This window comes from Chelmon rostratus, chromosome 22 (genome assembly GCF_017976325.1).
Source record: "Chelmon rostratus isolate fCheRos1 chromosome 22, fCheRos1.pri, whole genome shotgun sequence".
Lineage (NCBI taxonomy): Eukaryota > Metazoa > Chordata > Actinopteri > Chaetodontiformes > Chaetodontidae > Chelmon > Chelmon rostratus.
The window spans coordinates 5,546,277-5,554,589 of record NC_055679.1 but is presented as its reverse complement, the minus strand read 5'-3'; the positions used below and the strand labels follow the sequence as shown (position 1 = coordinate 5,554,589).

General features: G+C 41.7%; 1 long non-coding RNA gene across 1 annotated transcript; it reads right to left on the bottom strand.

Annotated features, from left to right (window-relative positions):
* Window positions 1-2,513: 2,513 nt before the first annotated feature.
* On the bottom strand, window positions 2,514-4,440 carry LOC121626013. The gene is made up of 3 exons (XR_006007935.1): window positions 4,121-4,440; window positions 3,406-3,606; window positions 2,514-3,262 (listed from the first exon to the last, which is right to left on the bottom strand). It is a non-coding gene; the product is annotated as an uncharacterized LOC121626013 (long non-coding RNA).
* Between the last annotated feature and the right edge of the window lie 3,873 nt (window positions 4,441-8,313).

The window sequence follows — 8,313 nt, the reverse complement described above, 5'->3', positions numbered from 1 at the left end:
GAGGCTGCCATTATTGGGTTCGTGCTAGTGGCCCCTTTAATTTTCAGCATATTTGCTTTGATTTTAAGGTAAGTTAGAGTGTGTCATTTAATTGTTACTTGAATTTTCAATGTTACACTTTTTTTACCCACTGAAAACATACCCAAAACATGCAGCTCCAACTTTTCCTGCCTGTGGAGTGAGGCAACCATAGAAGATGGCCGGATTCACAGCATTCCTCTGCAGGTTAGCATAGTTGTTGTTGATATGGGGCACATGGCCTTCAGGGATAGAACATGTTTTTGTGAAGAAGATCATTAACCGTAAAGATCATTTTACTGTGTGCTGCATTTCTAACTCTCACCACAGTTGTAGCACAAGTTAAAGACGACATTTACATCCAGCACACACTGCTTTTTTTAATTTTGAATTTTATTCACTTTACTGATCCCAAACTGGGAAATTATTCTCTGCATTTCACCCATCACTGTAAACACACACATGCAACATGCAGGAGCAGTGGGCTGCCGCATCAGGCGCCCGGGGAGCATATGGGGGGGTTAAGTGCCTTGCTCAAGGGCACATCAGCCTGTGGTGGGGGGAATTGAACCGGCGACCCTCCGGTCACAAGCCGCTTCTCCAACCTCTAGGCCACAACGACTTTGTCACTGGCTGTATACTATCTCTGCCCTTTGTATGAAATGTACATATATATAGCCATCTTTTTTTGTATTTCTCTATTTCTGTTGCTAGTTTTTCCAACTGCCATTACCTGCTGGTTGTGATACCTGCATTTTCCCAGCTGGGGATTAATAAAGTCTGTCTTATCTGAAAATCACAGCAGAACTCCCCAACTTAAAATTGTCTGCCTTTTGGCCCTCCTGCACGATCATTTCTAAAAGAGTATTAGTAAAGCTCTTCAATTTGCATCACCTTGTCCTTTCCTAATGATGGTTGTGATCAAGCTCGAACAGACCCAGAAACTACTTGCTTTGCGTTGTAGCATTTTTTTAAACAGAAAGGCACAGGGTGTCATTCAGGTATTACAATCAAACTGAGGCTAGCATAACCATGAGAGCTCACATAAAACCAATAAGCCACCAAAACATTCTTGACATTATTCATATACACGCATACAGAAAAGGCTGGCGCAGCTAATCCAAAGCTAACAAGCTAGTCAAATAACTTAAAAATCACATTCCAAGTGAGCTAACCAGCAGAGAGTAAACGGACATGTCCACAGGCACATCACATCTCAGTATAAATGTGGCATTTATTCTTTTAATATAACTAATATTAAAATGAGGGAGAGAGCACACATAACGTCATTTACCAGCTTCGAGGGCAACAAGCCCAGCAGAGCAGCGCAAAATGACCCCCCAGGTAAACCAACTCTATCTAGAAGAATACAAATTTTGGAGAAAAATAAAATAGAGAAATAAAATTCTGTTTGTTACAAAGCCATAGACCTAACAAGCTGATTAAGGTCTGAGATCTTGGTAAAAGTTATTTGAGAACTGAAAACTCCTGGGGTGCCCAGTAGTTTGTATGGCGCTCCTTTACCTTTTTCCCCTCTGTCATTTACCAGGACGGATTATACCTGCACTGAGTGACTCAAGGATGTAGTTTTCCATGGTTTCTCTCTCAGGACGGGATAGGTTGAATGGTCGGCTGTTTGGAAGGGGAGTTTACAGACAGGGGAATTTGGACAGGGATAGGAGCAGATTGCAAGCATCAAGAGAGACAGAGTGGACTCCAGGCAGTAATCTGATGGTTGGACCAGGGGCGTGGTTTTAGACCAGAGGTCTGAGCCGCATGAGGTTCTTTCATTCCTCTGATGAGAGGAAAATAATTAATGAGTATTTAATTAAAATGTATTTTATTTTTGTTTGTTTTTAAACAAACATCATGCATCACAGACGGCATCTTACAATCCCGTGTAAAGATGATGTATCAGAGTTCAAAATGTTTTTGTTGCATGCAGAAATGTAATTTAGTTTTCTCTGCAGTCGTTCATTGATTTCATAAATGCAGCACATTATAGTTTGTTTATACATAGCATAAAGGCAAAAAAAAGACGTATTTGCAGTTATTTAATTTTAAATGTCAAAAGGGTTTTGTGGCTCCCAGTGTTTTCTTTACTGTGGGAAATGTGTCCGAATGGCTCTTTGAGTGGTAAAGGTTGCCGACCCCTGGTCTAAAACATTCTCAGATTTTATGAAACAGAATGGTCTCATTGATTTGTCTGCTTGAGTTTGCAAAAAGCTTAACTTAACCTGACTCCTATTTTTACAGATATGTTTAGTAGAAATGATTTACTAGTACTGCTGTAGAAATATATTTCAATTTTATTAGAAAATATACACCTTAATTCTTTCTCATGCACACAATTGTAACCATAACACACACAAGAAATTAATAAAAGAAATATATTAAATAAATTTAATAAATACACTAATACAAAATATAATAAAGCTAGAAAACACTGCTAGATAGATAGATAGATACTAAAACACAATATCGACACACTTTGCCAGGAACACACAATATTTGTCAGTATATACAGTATGTTATTTCTGTAATGCTGACTTTCCTGAAATACCAGACCTGTTACATGGGATGATAATTAAATTATTACAGCAATGGGCTGATAGAAGAAGCAGGCTGTGGGGTGTAGCTGTACCGGTGGGAGAGACACAGGAGCAGCAGGAATAGAGGCAGCAGGCAGGTTGACTCCTTGCAGCAGAATACTACATTTCTACCCCATCAGTCGCTTGTTGTGCCACCGTCTGATTCACATCAAACAACTGCAGAGGAGTGTTGTGCGTGACCGTACCATTACCCAGGACCAGCTGCCTGATCTTGCTGTAGTCTCTGAGAATCTGAGTCCAGCTTGTCAGAGGTTAACTGCTTGTTTTTTAGGGCTCTTAATGTTACAGAGTCTGACAAAGTTGGACTCTGCGAGATGACAACAGTCTGGCCACTTGGCAGGGGATCCTGTTGATGCTCAGACACAACATAACATGCTCACCACACCTGGTTTAAATTCAGGGTTTTTTTTTTTTAATAACACCTGAAGCGTCCTGTTGTCAGCCACACGCGGTGCCATGCAGTGTATGCCACTCGCTGCTGGTCCTATACGCAGAAGGTTCTGCCACAGGGCTTTGATGGTGGTGGCCTGCTGGTTGCTCAGTGTTTGTCCAGTTTCATTCCTCAGCACCATCAAATACTCTGCCAGGCTGTCCACTCGGTCCATCCCTGGGACACTGCACTCATCCACACCCTGATAAATGTAAGAGTACAGCAAAATCAAAAACACACAATATCACAGACAGAAAAATAACACATCTGTCAGAGTGTAACTTCTCACAGCATCAGATTATTGTATTTCTGGATAAGAAAAATAACCTCGTCATGATAACTTACCAGAGTAAACAGCAGGCGGCTGAAAAGAGGCCACGCTTCCTCCCGAGCACCCTGACGCTGTAGATGTTGACACAGTGGACAAGGTCCCCTGAGTGGCTGAAAGCAGTGAGGGAGGCTTCACTACCAGGGATGCAGCTTCACAGCCCTGGTTCATCTGTGGAGGCCCCCCCTGGGGGTACAGCTGGAGATTCAGGCTGTTGCCTTCAGATAGTAACCATGTGATCAATAACTGTAGGTTAATTTGTTGGGTTTGGTCATTTAAAATACATTCATTGTGTCACTATTTCCAGGATGATAATGATAATATTCATCATAATCATAAGTACAATAATGATATTAAGAAGAACTGCAAGAGAACATGCTCTAACATTATAACGTTACTGTAAGAACAATGAGGGTAATACAACGTTATGTTTATGCATTGTTCTGTGAGGAAAACCAGCATAAAGTCTAAATTTAACTTGACTGAAATTGCACGCTAAAAAGAGGATGATAATTATGCGTCGCTCTATGTGAATTTATCTGAATCTACACAGACCAGGACAGTAATTAACAGCGACATTATCTGCACCGACGTGCACCAAGACAGTAACGTTACGCAACGACAGTAACGCCGATAGCGCTCGTCATATAGCGTAACAGCGTAAAGAAGCTAGCTAGCTCGTCGTCAAAATCAAATAAGTATAAAATAAGTTCGCCAGCAGCAGCAGCTCACCTCTTTATGTCGGCGGATGAGACTTGAGAGCAGTAGAAGCGGACCGGGACACTTGAAGCGGCTTCAGACGTGAACACTGCGGCCGGCTCCCGTTACCGGGTTTATTTTCGTACTGGCCGGAAGCCGGCAGCGATTGGCCTCGGGGAAGATGGAAATGGGGAGAGGCGAGCTTCCAATGGAGGAACTGTAAGTCGCGGTGGTTGAATCACTTTCTTCTTTGGGTTTTCGTGAAGCAAAATTGATCCATGTTGTTGGGCGAGGTCACGTCTCTGGTGAAGGTTAGTTTTCACGTCCAGCATTACTGCCATCAATGCAGCGCTGAATCTGACATCCAATGCCGCGCACGCGCAGTGCAAGCTTCGTGCAGCGTTTGAGGTCATTGGACCACGCCCCTTCGCTGAAGCTCGTGACGGCGAGGCGGGGCCAATGCTTGCGTCATACATCAAAGCACATCAAAGCACATCAAAGCACATCAATGGACATGAATAGACTCTTCCTGCTCTGCTCTTTAGATCAGTTCTAAACACAAATCAGGTTAGCACATTTTCACTGCGTAGGTAGAGAAGACTTTTATAGCATAATAGTAGCATATTATCTCATTGACACTGGTGAAACAGCTAGCGCGTTATAGACCATATTGTATTAAAGCGGTATACAGAAGCAGAGAAAAACTGATGGATCGGTGGCTGGAACGCAAACGGGGCCCAAAAAGTCCTCCCGACAGCATTTGCTTAGATACTATGGAAACAGAAGCCATGGAGATGAACAATATCCATGTGAATCAAAGCCAAGATGACCTTGGCAGACAGCCTAATAGTCAAGACCTAGAAGGGAATCCTAGATGGCCAAACTCTCTCAGAAAAGCAGCCAGGAATTTAAGGGAATTCCCACGTAAGACAGTGCGCAACTTGCGAATGAAATTCAAGGGTCAGACAACATCGGAGGAAGCACGTGATGCTGAAGAAAAAATACAAATATTGAAGAAGAATTATGCGAGGCTTACAGCTCGCAAAATTAGCTTGTACATGGAAAAGATTTCGCTGTTGGACACACTTGAGGAGCTACAAGTGCTCGTCGATCGGAAATATTACATAGAAGAGAAATGTCAACCAAAGGAGGACCAGAATCTAACCTTGAGCTACCTCATCGAGAGCCAACTACAACAGAAACAAACCTTGGAATGCCTCATCTTGATGAGACAACAGTGTTCGGATTTGACCAAAAAATGTAGTGATTCACCAGAGATGGTGGTCAAGTATGCATCACTGTTAGCTGAAAGAGAGGAACTGATGAAGTGCAATTGCACATACCAGTCTTTAATCAAGAATTTGAAAAACAAATATGAACATTTGCATCCTTTGTTTATTCACTATCATCAGATGAAAGCTGAGGTGGATAGGCTTAACCTCAAGAACATAAACCAGTTAGAGGAATTAGAGGAAATGCAGTATGTACTCAGACAGGGACATACTATTGACAGGGAGACTAAAGACATCATAGCTGCTTTTGATAGCCTTCGCAGAGAGAATTCTGTTCTTGGCGACAAACTTCAGAAGCTTCGCCAAGAGCTCCAGGAAAGCGAGGAGGGCAGATATGAGGAGTGTCTCCAAACGGCTGTCCTGAGACAAGATGCTGGAGAGCTGGACAACAATAATATCCACGGGAATCAAAGCCAAAATGACCTTGGCAGACTGCCTAATATTCAAGACCTAGAAGGGAATCCTAGATGGCTAAACTCTCTCAGAAAAACAGCCAGGAATTTAAGGGAATTCCTTTGTAAGACAGTGCGCAACTTGAGAGCGAAATATGATTATCAGGCAAGATTGGAAAAACAATGTAGGGATACAGAAGAAGAATTAGAGAACATCACCAAAGACAACTACATTCTCCAGCAAGATATTGAAGGCATGCACTGGCAATTAAAGGACTATGCAGCCTTGGAGAGTGAATATAGGAACATAAAGATTCAAAACAAGAAGTTGGTTCGGAAAAGCATGAAACTGTCGCGCAAAAATTCCGATCTACAGAGGGAAGTCTTGAAGAGATGTGAACTGGAAGAGAAAATTCAAACACAGGAGGAGCAGAATCGAACCTTGAGGCACTTCATCCATTGCCAACAACAAGCGCATCAGGATTTGATCCAAAAACTTGGTGATGAACAAGAAATGAGGGACGAGTATGCATCACTGAAGGCTCAGAAAGAGCAAAAGATGAAAGAAAATTACAGATGTCATTGTTTAATCCGGGATTTGAAAGACGAATATGAAAGCGTGAAAACTTGGCTTAATCAATATCATCACAACGCAGCTGAGGTGGAGAGAATTTACCTCGAGAACATTGGCCTCATAAAGGAAATACTGAAAATCAAAAATTGACTCAGACAGCGAAAGTCTTTTGAAAGGGAGGATAAATACATCAGCGCTGCTGCTGATGCCTTTCGCAGAGAGAATTCTGTTCTTGGCGACAAAATTCAGGAGCTCCTCCAATAGCTCCAGGAAAGTGAGGAGGGCAGATAGAAGGAGTGTCTCCAAACGCCTATCCTGAGGAAGGAGGAGGATGCGATCTTAAATAGTGCACTATGGATGACAGGAGGTGTGCTGAGGGCTGCATTGTAGTTTTACTTGAACAAAGTAAGGCTTCAGCTCCCAGCCCTGCTTCCTTTGGTGTCCTTTCTTCAGATGTGGGGTTTTCTCCGGGTGCTCCGGTTCGCCCATCGACAAATTCAGTCAAAAAAATATAGCAGTCCACACGACTTGTTTCCAAAATGCATCAGGCTCATTAAGATGTTCCGTTGCAAACTTCTGACACAGAACAGTGCACCACTGCTCGAGAGTCGAAAAAAACTCTGAAGATCTTTTCTCTTTCAAACAGGAGTTTGAATTTCCTTTTCCAGCAATCCAGCGAGCGGTTGTCTCTTCTCTCCACATTCAGCTCCCAGGGCAATTTTTACTGCCACTGGGTTCAGTTCCACCAATATCAGTCTTACTTCATCAACCACAGTAAGGCAGTAAACAAATAGTATTGGCATATATTATCAATTGTTGACCATTTAATTCCACTTTTTATTTCTGATACATTCATAAAATAAAATGAACAATAATAAATAAGAAAAGAACAGGCATACCGTTTTTTAAGCAGAAAGGCACAGGTGTCATTCAATTATTATACTTTTCCCACATTCTATCAAAGAGACACAAACTTATATGAAGTTCAAAAAATTGTACAGATCACATTACACAGCGTTTTGTTCATAGCCAAAATACACAACTGAGGCTAGCATAACCATGAGAGCTCCCATAAAACCAATAAGCCACCAAAACATTCTTCACATTATTCATATACATGCATACAGAAAAGGCTGGCGCAGCTAATCCAGAGCTAACAAGCTAGTCAAATAACAGGCACATCACATCTCAGTATAAATCACCATGTGGCGTTTATTCATTTAATACAACTAATATTAAAATGAGGGAGAGAGCACACGTAACGTCATTTACCAGCTTCGAGGGCAATTTTAAGTGCAACATAAGCCCAGCGGAGCCCAGGTAAACCAACTCTATATGCCATAGAAACACATACAGACCTGATCAAAATCTTAAGATCAGTTGAAATAGCTAGAATTTTCCTTTTGCACATTTGGATCTTAATGAGGTTTTAAGTAGAGCTACAATATGCAAAAGCAAGAAGGGGGAGTGTGACAAAAAGCACTTTGAAAAAGTAATTTATTGAAAACAACAAGTAAACTGAAGTAGGTTGTTTATCAGCTGATCAAAAGTTTAAGACCATCTATCTGGAAGAATACACATTCTAGAGAAAAATAAAAATAAAATAGAGATATAAAATAAAATTATGTTTGTTACAAAGCCATAGACCTAACAAGCTGATTAAGGTCTGAGATCTTGGTAAAAGTTATTTGAGAACTGAAAGCTGACAAGTGGGAACGGACTTTTGAGGAAGTTCACCAGTATCTAGAAGAACACAAATTTCAGACAGTACAGCCGTCCACATGTGGACCGATGTTCTGTTCAAATTCACTGTTACGATATCAAGGGAAAAGGGGCGAATGAAAGGAAGAAAAGGCAAGATACAGACTTAGTGTCTATCTTACCAGGCCCCTCACTGCTACTGGCGAGCCCGATGTTTTGGCCGCACCAGACAATGCTATCCGGGATGTCCTGCATCACCAAGTACAC